The sequence below is a fragment of the Parasteatoda tepidariorum genome, chromosome 8 (genome assembly GCF_982258835.1).
Source record: "Parasteatoda tepidariorum strain Cologne lab strain chromosome 8, Ptep-v5.0, whole genome shotgun sequence".
NCBI lineage: Eukaryota > Metazoa > Arthropoda > Arachnida > Araneae > Theridiidae > Parasteatoda > Parasteatoda tepidariorum.
Window position 1 is genome coordinate 13,562,861 of NC_141762.1, and position 16,343 is coordinate 13,579,203.

Sequence of the window (16,343 nt, forward strand, 5' to 3'; positions counted from 1 at the left end):
AGGAAATTTTGGTTTCCAAAATTATGGTCCTTATTAACAAACATTAGGTAAAAAATACAAAATTGAAAAGTAAATTTAACTACCAACTAAATAGTTTTTATGCCATACTCTAAAGCAGTGCTCCCCTACCATTTTTATCATCGCGGAGCGGTCAACGTTTAATAACTTCCCTGCGGCTAGCTATGTTGATTGCTTATATTTAATAATTTAATTAAATTGTACTTATACATGCCTTCAAAATAAAATACGATTGCATGCGTGGTAATGGTTCAGCGTTAGATGATGTTTCTCAGCTCCAGATTAAATTCTCGTTCATGGAAAGTCGCACAAACCCGGGAGAAATATAACCACAGTAAAGAAACTGGAATTAATTTAATGTTCTTTCTAAGGCCCGGTACCATATCCCGGTAAAATTGACGGATCCATGGACCGGTACTTGTCCGTTTGCCCAAAGGTTGGGAACTACTGCCATTTTTTAAATTATAAAACCGCATTTTATTGTTATTCTTATCAAACCATTGCCAAAGCGTTTCAGTAAAAGCTACAGAGAATTTTAATGTTCCCTTCGAGCCAAAACTCATTTTGAATTTTATCATGCACTGGTAAATTTAAACACTTTTTTTCTCACTGTTCACTGTACACTGTTCACCTTTTTTCTCACTTCACATAAGATTCATAGATTTTAAAATGTTTAAAATAAAAATTTTAATTGAATGCAAAACAAGGAAAAGCGTTTTAAATTGATTATGGACACTCAAAATAATAAAATTTTTTTTGTGTGAATTAATTGCATTTTTAGGGCTGTTTGGAACAAAAATGTTTTACAACTGAGGAAAATATACATGCTTTAAAGTAATAAAAGCTTCCAACTCAGAAACATGACAACTCAGAAACATGACTGAAACTTTAAAACATGACTTTTGGCTTCTTGACGATTTCTTAAGTAAAAAAAAATGGAAGATATAATTGTGTCATAATCGAAGAAATGATTATTTCTGCTTTTTTTTATTTAGGAACTTATCAAAATATCAAAAATCAAATTTTAAGAATCTAAATATATTTGATCCATATGGTAAAGTCGCACCAGGTCTTGAAAAGAATTACTGCAGAAATTGTTTTTTGCTATAAATTTTGATTTGAAGAAAGCAAACACAATTTCATACCATTAAATTCTAATACCATACATTCTAAATTTCAAAACAGTATTCTATAAATTATTAAAACTTTTTAAAAAAAATAGCATTGATAAAATACAACTTTTAAAGTGTTTCTGTAAAGATTTTCAGACTTACATCAAGTAATAAAGCAAATATGTGCGAAAAAAATAAAACTTTTACTAAAAAAGTAACCGAGAAACTATGATCTTAATAATGGTACGTTGACTTTTTTTTCTCTTCCTTGGAAATTTTTTTTCCTCAAATGGTACAAGATAAAGTTTCCTTAAATATAGTTTCCTTAAATATAGTTGAAGAAGAGAAAATACGTTAGTTCATAATAAGAGATAACAGCAGATAAAGTTTCTCTCTAAAAAGTACCACCAAAAATGACAAAAAGGAGGCACCAGGTCCTTTTTTAAGCCTGTAACATTGCAACATTATTTGGCGTATACTTTTTGGAAAAGATAGAACTTGCTTAACACCTGCATTGTTGACCGTCGAGCGGAAACGAAAAAGAGGAAAGCTCTCCCCAATTTCTTTAGCCTCAAAAGAAAGCAAGAAAAAAAGTAGTCACAAAAAATAAAAGGGACGAACAAAAGCGAACGCACAAACTGTTCGAGAATAAAGTTTTTGAAGCAAGCCCAACCGTTAATTCCCTTAATTCCCTTTTTTTTCACGTTACATTATTTTTCTTTCTACTATTCTAAAAATTGTTTGAATGGAAAAATGTTGGAAAATATTAAGTAAAAATGTAACAAGTTCAGAGTAAAGATAGCATCACAGCCGATGGTTAAAGATAAAGTTGAGAAAAACTGTAAGAAAAACTCTGAATGGGAAAGTTTTTTAGTTATCAGGAGCTATTTAAATGCAAAGAATTTTCAGTATTAAGAGTAAATTATTATAAAAGGTCAACATTTTCAAAATACTTTCTTCTAAAATTGCTAAATAATTTTTTTTCTTTGTATTTACATGAAATAATCTAAAAATATCTTAACTTTATAGTAAATTAGTTATTAAAAAGGTGATTTAATTTAATGTTTAGAGAGGTAAAAGAAATAATGTCATTTGTGGTTCCATTGTATTAACTAAAGCTATTTTCCTGGGTAATTTGCTTGGTTCTTACTTTTCAAGCCATAGTTGCATGTCTTAAATGCTATCATGCACTCAAAAACAACTGAAATCTTAATTTTTAAATTTAGAAACAAAAATTAAAATCTTTAAAACACTATGCTCTATGGCAATTTAAGGAAAAACCATTATCCCTATGTAGAGAGCCTGTTTGAACGCCAAATGGATGCCAAGCTCCCACTGCGAACGTATATCAACATCGCCAAACAGAAAACGAATTCTTAGGTAAACATTCCCAAAACAGTAATTAAATAATATGATTTACAATAAATTCAAATCAAAAGTTGTAAACGATAACAAGCAAATAACTATTAACAATAATCAATCAACAAGTAATAATAATAAATAAAAATGATACCTAAAAACCGTAACAAATACGTCTTTCTGGGAGTTCGCATTTAGAGAAAATGATGAAAGAATAATAAATATTATTTCTTGCAGACGATTTTCTTCTACAGCAAAACAAAAGTAAAAATTTCTAACTCGCATTTGATTCGTTAAGGGCGTGTCAACATATGATGCGTTTGATTAAGTAGTCCAATCAAATCCAATACTCTTGCAACGTCATATAGTTTCTTTTTAAATAGCGATTGTTCTCCTTATTTAGCCAAATATGTTGCTAAGTCTAAGATTCCAGTTAGACTACGAAGCTATAACCTTTTTTTTAAAAATAATTCTGTGATACACATTGTAAAAGATAGCACGAATTAAATTTCTGATTGACGTATTTTTAAAAGTTTTTATATTGTTTCGAAGGCATATTTGTATAATTTGATAACAAAATAAGACTGAAAACGGAACTACATGTAGTCGCCGATTATTACTGAAATCCTATACCGCAATAGTCTTTTCTAAACTTGCAATAGAGTATAATTTGAACTATTCTGCTTTATGGGTTGATTTGGACATATATTCAGATCCGATAATACTAACCCAGTAGAAAAAGCTCACTTTTATTAATCCCATGGGAAACAGTAAACGGGGAGGACCACTAATTTGGTGGCTTAATTCGGCAGATGACTTTCAAGGGAAACTAGAAGAGCCTTGCTGCGCGGATCGGATTAATTGTCAAACAATACTTGTGATGGTCCAGGTCTGTAACAGGTAGTAGTGCCTTGAGGGAAGATAAATATATAAATACTTTATAGAAGTTTTGCGTCGCATATTTTATAACTATTTGTGTTTTAACTCTTTCAGAATATGTGATGACATGAATCTTCCTTCACGTTAATATATCGCTTTGCTTCAATTTTTAAACAACATTAGATGGCGATTTAAGTCTGATTTAACTTCAAATAATGTTTCATAAAGGGTTGACATTCAATATGTGTTCTCGGTTTCGAATATTTTTAAATATTTATTTGATCCGGGGTATTTAAACATGTACAAAACTGCTCGTGTTCGACTCTTCCGAGATGATTGAGCTCTTGAATTACTGTTTTGTTCATATTATGAAAATATTGTCCTGTCTAGATGCATACTCTCAGAGCGTGCATTGCTTCTTCTCTTTGGTTCTGAACTTGTCAACAGGTTTAAAAGCATCTACTTAAAATTTAAGATATTATACACTTACCTATAAACTTTTTTAAAGATTATATAAAACAGTACTTTTAGGGTTGGTTTAGTTTATTTCATTAATTATATTTAAATTTTGATATTTCTTCCTGTTTTAAATTGTTGTTTCCTGTAGAGGACAACAAAGAGCACTAAAAACCTCGAAGGAACGATATACTTTTTTGATTTTAACTTGTTTAATTTAATGTTAGAAGTTCGGCTTGATTTTTTGAACATGATAACATTGCAAATTAAATATCTGAAACACAAATACTTTCCTACACAGTATAAAATAAGTACTCAAATATCACGAAACTTTCTTTTTTACGAAACCGTTTCCTGGTATATGCTCCGAGCGAACTTCTCGTCAAAATGACGGAATAACTATCGTCACTTCTTCGAGGAAACGAATTTCGCAAAATTGAGTTAATATTTCGTCATTTTTACGAAAAAAAAACTCGTTGTGCATAAAGCATCTAACTTTTCCAATAATCCCTTTTTCGTGGGCTCCATATAGGTGAATTGTGAATTAATGTCTCCCTGATAACACGTGGACAGATACAACAGTTAGATACACCTTACCTTACACTTTACAATCATACCGGAGGCGGGATTTGATCCCGGGTTCTTGACAGGAGTCAAACTCCTCGTAGGTTTACTTTGTCGCTTAATTTTTGATCTTCTAGTCTTTATTGTAGTTTCTCGCAATGCGATGAAGTTCGAGTTGAGGAAACATTTTTGTCCTATATTTGAGAGTTCGCGTTTCGTCACATATCGCGTGATTTCGGGACGAAATTGCTCTCAAAATCAACGAAATACAGCTCAAGGATTTCTGAATCGTCAACAGTGAGAGTTTTATTTTTGAGAGTATACATCATGTGTAACTCTTAGCCCAAGGTTTTCAGCAACGATACCATATTATTTTCTATAATGACCTTGATTTGGTGGACATCTTAAGCCAAAAAGTGGCGTAAGTATATGAAATAACGATATAATGGTAAATTATTATTACCTGAAAACCATCCCCCCCTTCCCCCCAAAAATTGTGATTGTTAAAACCAAAATCGTAAATAATTTTAATGTAATAATTAAACTTTTTTTTGTAATACATGTAAATCAAAAAATTATTAACATAACATTTATCATTAACTTATTATCACAACTAAAATTGTTGTTACTGTATTATCACAATAATTTAAATTTTAAGGAATGTTTGCAATGAAATTGTTGTTGCTCAAAATATTTAGATTAAAATAAGCACAAGTTAAATAGTTTTGACATAAAGTATCATGCGGAAATAAATTAAGAAAAACAACATATATGTACTTCTTGAAGAACAATAGTCTAAGTGTGTATAACCGAAGTATAAAAATCCCAATAATGAAATATAAAAATACTTTTTTAGTGCTTTTTTTCACTCTTGAAATATATATTGATTACTGTTAATAATACTTTTTGTAAGTACATATTAGGTAAAAATTCAGAGTATACTTTTCGCTTCGTTAAAAGTTCAAGGATAACCTATATGTAATAAAAGGCAATAAATCGATAAATATAAACAAACATTACGTACCTTATTCCCCGATAAAAATTTTAAGTGACAAAAATTTAGCTCACTATTCTCGCTTTCTAAAAAAATCAAGCAAGAAAAGATTTTAAGAAAGTCTCTGAAGATAATAATAGTTTTTATAGCCTCTTTTAACCATTATTCGGGGAGAAGAAAAAAAAATATTTCAACTAAGTAAACTCGATAGACGTAAGTCAAACATCAATAAACTTTTTTCTGCCTCATTTACGAACGATACGGTGTTTATTTTACAATGAAAGGTTTGTTATTAAAATCTAATTATTGATTTAATTTTGTTACGTGTGGTGTTTGGTGTTTTGATAGAGTAAAATTTATGTATTAAACGTTCGTTACTTTCGTTATATAATAAGTATAATTACTTCAAAATTATAATTTCTTTAAAAATGTAGATTATTAAAAAAGACAATAGTTTTCAGATATTATAATTATTACACAGCAAGAAATATGCTTAATTAATAATTAAATTTTTTTTTTATAACGGAGGTATTGTGTAGTTCTCTATAACTAGCCGTCTTTGGTGATCAGTTTGATCATTTTTCAAAATTATCTTGTTCAATAAATAAATTTTAATGGTAACTAAGCCAAATGCACAGCACGGCAGTATTTGAATACTCTAATTCTTTAACCCCTTCTCCTATCCTAACACCTTCACTAGTTTTAAACAGTACTTTAACCAATTCTTTTACGTTTTAACTATTGTTCACAGCTTGGCCCGAGCGGAAGTACTTAGATTTCAATTTTAATTATTTTCAAAAGACGCCCGTGATATTTTAAAAGTTCTTCATGTATTGAATTTTAGAAATAATTTAAAATCTGCCCGGTTGTTGTTATTACATCACACAAACCACCGTAAATATGATTTCGGAACAGTTCAGCATAGTAGATCGTAGAAGTATTAAAATTATTTCCATCTCTGTCGTGAGGTAAGAGAAAAAACTCTTCCCAATAATCCATTACGTGCTCTACTACTTCCTTACGCACGTATCGTATGATCTGATTGGTTTATGAAACGTGGCATCTGATCACGTTAGCAACTGCTCTTTCCTTTCTAATTCGAGTAAGTCACGCCCATCAGGTATCAATTTTCTTATGTGGCACATTCTATATTCTTACAAAAAGATTCCTTCATTATATTTATCTTACTTTACACAAAGACAGGCATGAAGCCATGTGGAGCACGACGAAACTAATTATGCATCGAAGTTGCCAGGTACATAAAACAAAAACAAATCGTGGTTATAATAAAATTCATAAACAAATAATACATTTAGGTTAAGCAAAAGACGTAAACGAGAAAAAATTGTATTTCAACAAATTGATGTGCGATACGGAGTTGTTTTTAATTAACTTCACATTAATTAGCATTCTAACTTAATAGCTCAGAAAATATATGAAGACCTTTCACTCTAATTCTAAAACATATAAAAAGGCGCGGTTTTTTTATTTCATTTAATTTTTTTTTATAAATGCGAGAAAAAGTTGAAACAGTCTGGTCCTCACGATTTTAGCGCCAAGTTGCGGCAAAAAGCTTAACTATTTGTAAGATTGATGACTTGATTAGTTTATCGTTTTCTTTTATTATATTTTAAATTGAATTTGTAAAGTTATCTTCATAATCGTTTGGTCATCTGTTTTATTTTAGTTGATTCCTTATGGATGTCGTTTGTTAATTAAGACAAAAATACATTTTGTGAAATAAATTTCGATTTATTTTAAATGTTTCAATTTCTAATCATTTCTCTTGTTCTTAAATTTATTTCTGCCATTGGAAATAAAAAAATATTTATATATTGAATAAAATACATATTTATTTTAATATAATGTACCATTATTCCTTTTAAACTAAAGAATAAATTGGGAAAAGTGTTAACGTAGATTTTTTAGTTTGCCTGTTTACAGCTTAGAATTTATAATGTGAGAAATTGAAATAAACAACAGGAAGTGAAATTATATCAGAAATACCTTTTATGTATTCTAGAACTAAAATGCAAAGTGTAGGATTTATAGTTGATTAGAAAATTTTATATTGCTATATGAATTCACATTTCGAAACACTAACATAAATTCACGCAATCCAGTCTTAATTCAATAATTTTGACAGAAATGAAGCATGAAAACATAACTTTTAAACAATAAATCATACAGAATCTTACAGATTATAGTCTTACACAAGTAATCAAAAATATTACAAAGACACTATATAATATACCGTAGAGTGTCAACTATTCACATTTACGTGAATTAGCTGTTTCCGTAAAGTATTGCTAGAGGAGGCTGCATGCAATTGGGGGAGGGGAAACTTCAAGAAAACGCGTCGTGATGACGTCTGAGTAGATCATCCTTAAACATTATAGTTCATAGTAAAAACATAATACTTTAAAATTGCTCATAAATTTTTTGTTATTTTGATATTTCTTTTAAAATTTTTTAATATTATTATGTCATAGTAAGTAGTTTATTCATTTGTTATAAACATTTCAAATGTAATATCTGATTTTTTTGCATGGATGTATTCAGCAAAATTTTTAATTTTGATGAAAAAAAAATTAAAACTGGAAGAGGTGTTAATACTTTACTTTTGCTGGCTACTAAGACTTAACAATTTTCCTAATTCTTGCAGCTTTGTACGTGCATATTATTTTTCATTGAGTTTCAATTAGCTCCTTAAATTACTGAGGAATCTTGCAATCGAACTTTTGAACACTTTCCGACACGGTAGAACACTTAAATCACTATTGGGTCCATGTGCTTGAATGCAATGCAAGGTTCAATTCAATTTTGAAAGATACAAACATAATCATCAAAAAAGAATATATCGTCAAGTAAATTCCCATTCCTTTACGACTAGCTACAGCGTTAAAAATTCAATTGGGGTTGTATAATAAAGCAAGTTTCAGCCCTTTTCTAACTACTTCAAGAATATTTCCATTAAACTATCTCGTAAGTCAAAAAATTGACAACTTTCTGACTTAATAGAGTGCTAAACTTCAACAAGTTCAACAACAGTTTACAATTTTTTCTTAAATGCCCAAACAAAATTTATCAACCCTTTATTTCTAATCAAAATTTCTACCACTTTCTGGCATAACCAGACACGAAACTAAAAAGAAGAAAATAATAAAATAAAGGGAAATTTTACAAACTATGTTTTTAAGTGCATTGAAAAGAAGAATTCTATTCTTATCGCATCTAAGACGAATGATATGTAGTAAAACACTATCGTAATAAACTTTTATTAACTATTAATATTAAATTATTAATATTAAAGAATTATTAATATTAAATTATATCAAAATATAATTATTTCTTCATTTTAACATACTTGAAAAACGTATTTTTTAAATTTTTAATTTCTGTTAAATTATTATTTAAACAAATAATCATAAGAAGATAAGTTATCACAGACCTAAATTTTTTACGGAATGTGAACGTAAATTTTAAAATTTTTTCCATTATTTAAATACTAGGGGTCAAAGATCATGTTCGTTGATGCTGACCAACCCCGATGATTGCTTCGCAATAATATCTGTTTCTGAGCATTAAATAGTTGAAATTATTCAACTAAAAATATATGTACAAAAAAGAGCACTTGTCTCGCCGCTTCACACGTCCAAATATTTCCCTTATGATACCATTAAGTTCTATTAGTGAACATAAATCATTTTTCTAAGTAATCATTTTTCGAAGTAATCATTTTTCTCAGTAATCATTTTTCTAAGTAATCATTTTTCTAAGTAATCATTTTTCTAAGTAATCATTTTTTAAGTAATCATTTTTCTAAGTAATAATTTTTTGAAATAACATTCAAAATTAAAAGTATATTGTTAAAACAAATTTGCTGAGTTCACAACTGTAATTTAATATTGTTGCATCCCAAATAAACGTATGCAAATTTTAAATACAATTTTTGCGTTCATCACTTTGAGCATGAACCTGAACTTCTAAATGATTCAGCGAATCTCTTTAACTGTAGTTCATAACAGCATATTAATGTTGCACCAAAAAATAACAATTTCAAAATGGTTAATGAGATCAGACACTGATTTAAATAACTTTATCTTGAAATGTAACATAGAATTACGTTATTCTAATTATAATAATTAAAATTAAAACAACCCTCTTACACTCTTAATTTAGAAAAAGGAACAAAATCAAATAAACCAATATGAAAACTGGATTCTAACAAGTGATTTTCCGACCATTAAAAATGCACTGACTACAATGGAAAACTTTGTTAAACCATTATTTTTTAATGTTATATAAGGAAATATTTATAAGAAAATAAATGTAAACTTTTTAATGGAATATTTCATACTAATGTTTGTGAAAAGTTTTTACTTTCTTGTTAGCCGCCAAATAAAATTCACTAAGCTTTCTGAACAAATTTTAATTTATCCCAAAGGCCTAAAAGCAGAAGGGAAAGACAAAACCTCTAGAGGGCAAGTAACATACTTTAACTGCTACACTTTAAAATTTTATGAGCTATCACATAGCTCGAAGGTAAGTCACACGTCGATACCTAAACATTAATTAACTTGAAGTTAAGTGTCTGACAGTTTCGATAACGGAGGTACACTGTTAAACAGCAGATTGTTATGAAAAATTTAGATACCAATAAAAGTTTAGTTAATGAGCTTGCATTAACTATTTTATGCATATATTGAAAATATTAAATTGACAGTTTTGATAGTCAATCCATTATCATCTGACTAATTCTTTGCATGAACTTTTTCATTATTGGGGTAAGGAAATTTTACTTTTAATAAATAATTGCTTTATTTTAAACTTTTACTTGTAGCTTTTAAAAGTGCATGCATTGAAATGAAATAAAAGATTAAGGGGTTCTTAATCATTCCGATCTCAATATTTAAGACAGTTGAATGTTTAATAACATCGTAAATATTCAAGAAACAAAACTTGTAAAGTAATACACGAAAATATAGAAAATGTATTGCAAGAAATGTATAAATGCAATAAAAGGATATCCCCCTAAATAACTTCCTTTCTAATGATCTGATTTTCACATACTTAGGGTCAATCTTAATGATTTCTTTGAGTAACCTCAAATATGATAATTATTAAGTGCTAGGCTTTAATTTAGTTTCGAAATCAGACACAAACGCTTTAATTTAGTTTCGAAATCAGACAAAAAAAAAACTTTATTTTTGTTGATTCATTCCATAATTGATTAAATTTTAGTAATGTGCATAAGTATGCATAGAAATAGAATAATATATTTCTCAATTATTCAATATATACTTTAATGACTAAATAATTTAAACTGAAATATTAGTTTTGTAAAGGGTATCTTTATATCTTCTAGAATAAAACACTTGCAACATCAACAATGTCTTACTAAAATAGCCTTTTATTGTTATAAGTCACTACAAGGAGCGTGGAGTTGCCAAACATATATCTGCATTATTCTACAATAATAGAAAAGACACTTTCAGATTTTGATATTTTTTTTTTAATTTCTCAAGAAATGATTAGAGGAATATTTTGTAAATTTAGAAGTTATTTAGTTCGAGCGCTTTTTCTTTCTTAGCAATAAAGTTTAGAGCTTTCAGAGGTTTGAGAGACCGAGAATAAATTACGAAAGAAAACAAGTATTTTTGAACACCCTATGCCAAAAAATCATGAAATAAGTTTGTAACTTGTATCGAATATTTTAGTTGTTATTCGCAATGACTGCATAAAATTTCGTTAATATAGCTTAAATATTGTTGCTTAAATATTAAATGTGAACATTTTTATAAAAACTTATCTTTTTTGTTTCATGTTTTTTTGCTATAACTTTAAAAATATTAAACAAAAGTAAGTAAAATTAAGTCAAAGTAAAAGTAATTAAAGTAAGTCATTAAAATTAAACAAAATGCTTGGAGCAATTTAAAATTTATCACGAAATTATTGATTTAAAATGCGAAATTTCTTTTGAAGAAAATGTGCAAGATGTGACTATTTAAAGTAGTTCTTTTGTACTACGCTTGTGCAGACAAAATTTTAGATCATTTTTTCATAATTTTGCAGCGAATTGTACTCGGCAACAAATGGAAAAAGATTATTAGAAAATTTTAAAAATGCAAAAAGTTTCTAACAATTTTTTAAGTAGTTTTTGCACTTTTTTTTAAGAAAGCACAAAATTAGCAGGGGTTTTCCACAAATTTCATTATGTAGTATTGCAAATTACACTAGCCTATAATGACTGGACAGCAAGAACAAAACTAAATGTGTGGAAAACCCCTTATCCATTTAAGCTTTCTTTTAAAAAGTACGAAAACTACTTATAAAATTGTTAGAAACTTTTTACGTTTTTAAGATATTTAAATCAAGTTTCTTTCATTAGTTGCCAAATACGATTCACGATAAAATTATGAAGAAATAATTATAAATTATTTTCCAGCATGAGCAATACAAAAGAACTGTTTTAAATACTCATATTTTGCGCATATTTAAAAAATTTTTTTTCAAGTTTTAAAGCAATAATTTTATATTTTAGTTTAAATTGCTCAAAAAATTTTGTTTAATTTTACTTAATATTAGTAAAGTTATAACAAAAAAACATGTATTTTCAGTTAACATTTTTAATCCTTTCCCCACGTGCTAAAGAGAAACGTGGAGGACGCGCGGGGATGCATTTACCCCGTCTGTGGTTTCCCCTTTTAACATGGTTTTTCGAAGCCCTGTCGCCCAGGGAAATAAAAAAAAAAAAAAGCCACAGTTTAAGTGCCTAGCACGTGAAACGTTACGATGATTTTAAACCATATATATCATATTGCTGTGAAGAATCATCTAGGCTTTAGATTGGAAGAATAATTTAAATATTTTAATCTTAAACTTTTTTAAAAATCGCCAATTTGGCGACAATTTTCCACATAGAGGAAAATTATAAAAATCACTGCATTGTTCTCAGTGTTGTTTCGCAAACTTTTAAGAACCCAGATAATGCAGCATCGGATTAAATATTAAAAAAATTAGACCACAAACGCTTCACATTTCCACGAAACTGAGGCTATTCTAAATTTTTACGCTTTTCACCATTTACAGAATACGAGAAGATAGTGCTAGCTTCAGATAGGCTTAATTTGTCCTTACACTCATAAATAACTCTTGCAAACTCACAGAACTTATGAAAATAACATAATATTTGCAAAAAAACATAATTTCATTTGACGACGGAGCCTTAAAAACAGCCTTAATGGTTCCATATTGGTTTTTCTGTGATGCTTACTAATTATTCAGATCTGGGAAACAGACGGTGTTAGTTGTCCCTATTTCTGCAAAATATACAATTTTGTTTTGCAAATTTTGAGAGTACTTTTTAACGTCCGTTGAAATTTAGTATGATGAACCTCAAGCCTAGTTTCGAAATTTATCATACCAAACATATAATAAATGTTAAATAATTTATAATAAATGTTTCATAAAAATTTTATATTATTTCATTCTTATATACTTTTTACGTGTGTATATTTTATAAAATAAATGTAGCCTAGATTAATTTTTAAAATTTTGCTTTGTATGACTATTTTTTAATTTCCATTTTCAAGAAGAAATCTTTTATTATGATCTAATTCTGTATTGAGAGAAAAATTTTGTTACAAAATATACTTAATTATTTTAACACTGAAACATATGTAGATTTGATGTATGTCATAAAAAATGCTCAATTTTTAAACCTATTTTGATAAATCGCCAAAGGGTTAACTTACATTACAGAAATTATGAATATAGATTTTTCATACATTTCGTCTTAAAGAGACAATAATGCTAATGCTCCGACGAACAGTCTCAATATTTCCTTAATCCAAGAATTTAAAACTGTTTGAAGGTAACATTTCATTCCTTGAAAGTTAAAACTAGAAATGATTAAATGCTTCTTATTTATTTAAACTTATTCCCTTATTTTATTGATAGTGGTATTAAGGATAAAGAAAAGTGCCGTTTACCATTATACTATGAATACTTTAAATAATTTAGCTTGAATAATTTTAAAGAAATAGGAAATAATAGAGGTTGTGAAAAATAAACTTTATCGATGTACGTCTTAAGTGTATTCTAGAACATAGCTATAATAAATTTTGAAGTCGATAAATCAAGAACAAATTTTTAAACAATTTCGAGCAGGACAGAGGCGTTAACTTGTTCGAAATAAATGTTCTTGTAACTGTTTAACTTTCACTCCTGAGGCTAGGGGGCATTCCACTGTTTCATTCGACTTTTGACATTTCAATTGTAAACGAACGATTTTCGAAGTAGGTAATTTTGAAGTCCTTAAAAAATGTTTCTAAATGTTTCTAACAGTAGAAAGAAGTTTATCATTTAGAAAGTTGAGACAAATTTTTTCAATCTAAGAGGCTATGTTATTATTTTACGTATAACTAGTTTTAATACTGCGAAGTATTTTAATTTAATATTCTATGTGACTAAATAAATATTCCCAAGAAACTGAAGCTAAAAGATAAAAGCTCCATTGACTTAAAAAAAGGAAAATATTAATAAAAGTTGATAGTTTTGAAACGTTCAAAAATTTGCGTCTGAAATAATTCACACTTGGCAAGTCTTTAGAATCGGCGCTTATTTTTGAGCTCTCGAAACATTTCGAAACATTATCGTCTTAATATTTTCGCGTAGTTGGTAGGACACTGGGGCCATGACCAAGAGTTTGTGGGTTCGATCCCCGCTGGTCGAGGACTCCCCGTGTAGTAAATGGTGACTGATGCATGCTAAATTTGTCGAGTCGCAAAGTCCTCCATGCTCCCATAACAAATCATTACCTCTGGGGGTACTGATAAAGGAGTTTCCTTGTCTTCTGGATTGGTTCAAAATTACAAGGCTACGGAGTTGAATATCAGTAGTCGTAAACCCGATCGAAATTGGGTCGGCTGTTCAACGACGGATATAAGATGTGAATGAGAAAGACAAAAATGATTTGCAACAGAAAATGCATGGTTGGCAATAAAAAATGGAAAACAAAAGTGAAAAACGTAATTAGAAAAACTGTGGTAGCAGAGATACAACAAAAAAAAGAAAAGAAAAATAAATAACTAGCCAGTGTTACCATGCCTCCATCGGGCAAATCAGACCCAGACGCGCTTTAAAATTTTAACTAAAGGAGCACGATATATTTGTTCGTTATCAAAAATACTCCCTGTTATGATTAACCTATTACGTGAAAAACCGATCATTAAATCAAAGGTTATTCTGGGTTTTCCATGCTTCCTTTTGCGAACTGCACATGAAAATATATTTTTAACAGTTATCAGTTATTCCTAAAAATGCTCTTCATAAAAATATATTTCATAGGCTAAAACTTAATTAAAAAATCAGTAATCTCATAATTCTGCATGTTAAATTGAAACGTTTTTTCTGTTTTCTGTTAACTTTTAGAAGAATGAATATAATTTTTAAAAAAGAAGTATAAAGTTTTGTTTTTGTAAAACTTTTTGTGAAATAAAAGTTTTACAAACTCACAAATCAAACAAGAGTTATGTTCGTTTTTTAAAGAATAGTACTTTTGCATTTGGATTTGTTAATCGGGGATACAGTTATTATAAAATATATTAGGTTATTAAACTAAGTTTAAAAAACAGTAAAAAAGTAGAGGTTGTAATTAAAGTAGGCGATAAAACTTGTAGTATAGATCTTATTCTTCCCATTTTCAAAGAACAGCCAAGTATTTTATGTTGTGGTTGACGCAGATCTGAATTAGACTAGCTTACAATGGGCAGACCTGAATAGTATACGAACGATGAGCTTAGTTGTCATAGTTGAACATTAGTAGTCGTAAACCCATAAAATTAGGTTGACTGTTCAACGACGGTTACAAAAAAAAGCAATCTCTAATTCTTCGGACCATCCAAAAATCATATTTCATAATCCTATGTGGTAGTGCCCTCCATAGTAGTTAAAGAAAGTTAAACTATGCTAATATGAAAAGAATTTTTTTAGTCTGCATTCGGCACAACAGTTGTTAATCCGAAAGAAATATTGTTACTTAGAATCGATGAGATTTTTAGCAAAATTAAAATGCAACTCTCAGCTCAGACTACATATGATTGGCACAAGATTTCGCTTCATGATTCAATTAAATTGTCTTCGTCTATAAGTTACTATAAATTCATGTATTAAAAAAGTTAAAATGTATTTATTTTCGTATCGAGCAATATTTTTACTGAGCAGAAAATTGATCTATATGCTGTTTGGTTGTTATCATTATTATATGTTGTTATCATCCTCAATAATTACTTTTAAATAATTTTCTAGAATGCGACCTGATGTCTATTATAAGGAACTTATTACAGTAGTGAGACTGAAAAAAAAGTATTCCTTAACGGTTTGTAGTAAACTATTAAATCTAACCTCAAAAGCTTTTTATTCCTCAAACATTGTTTTTTGAAAAGCTTCAAAAAATAAATGTTTAACTTTATCTGTTATGTTAAGGGGACACATGACGTTCAAAACAGAAAAGTGAAATTTTATTCGATCATTTTGAAATTTTTACAGAATATAGGTCGCATTAATAAAAGTCTGAGTACAAAGTTTTAGAAAGAAATAATGATTAGTCTTAAAGTAAAAGCTAAAAGAGTAGTTTTTAATTATTGGTAATTTAAAATTTTCTCGCAAATGAATTTTAATTTTTTTAAATAAATTTTTTACCTAAATACGTTGTTTACGGGCATTTAAATAAATGTAAGTGGTTATGGTAGCCGTATAAAAATGTAACGTAACCAGGCAAGAAATTTTTATTTTGTCACTAAACATTTCTTCAAAAAGCACGATTTAATTAATTATGTTTGTTCAATTATTGAAAAATTAAATTAAGATATTGAGTTAATCAAATGCATTTAGAAGTAAACAAGACATGAACAGTATCCAAATTTCAACAACAATCAAACAAAAACTGTTGCGCAAGG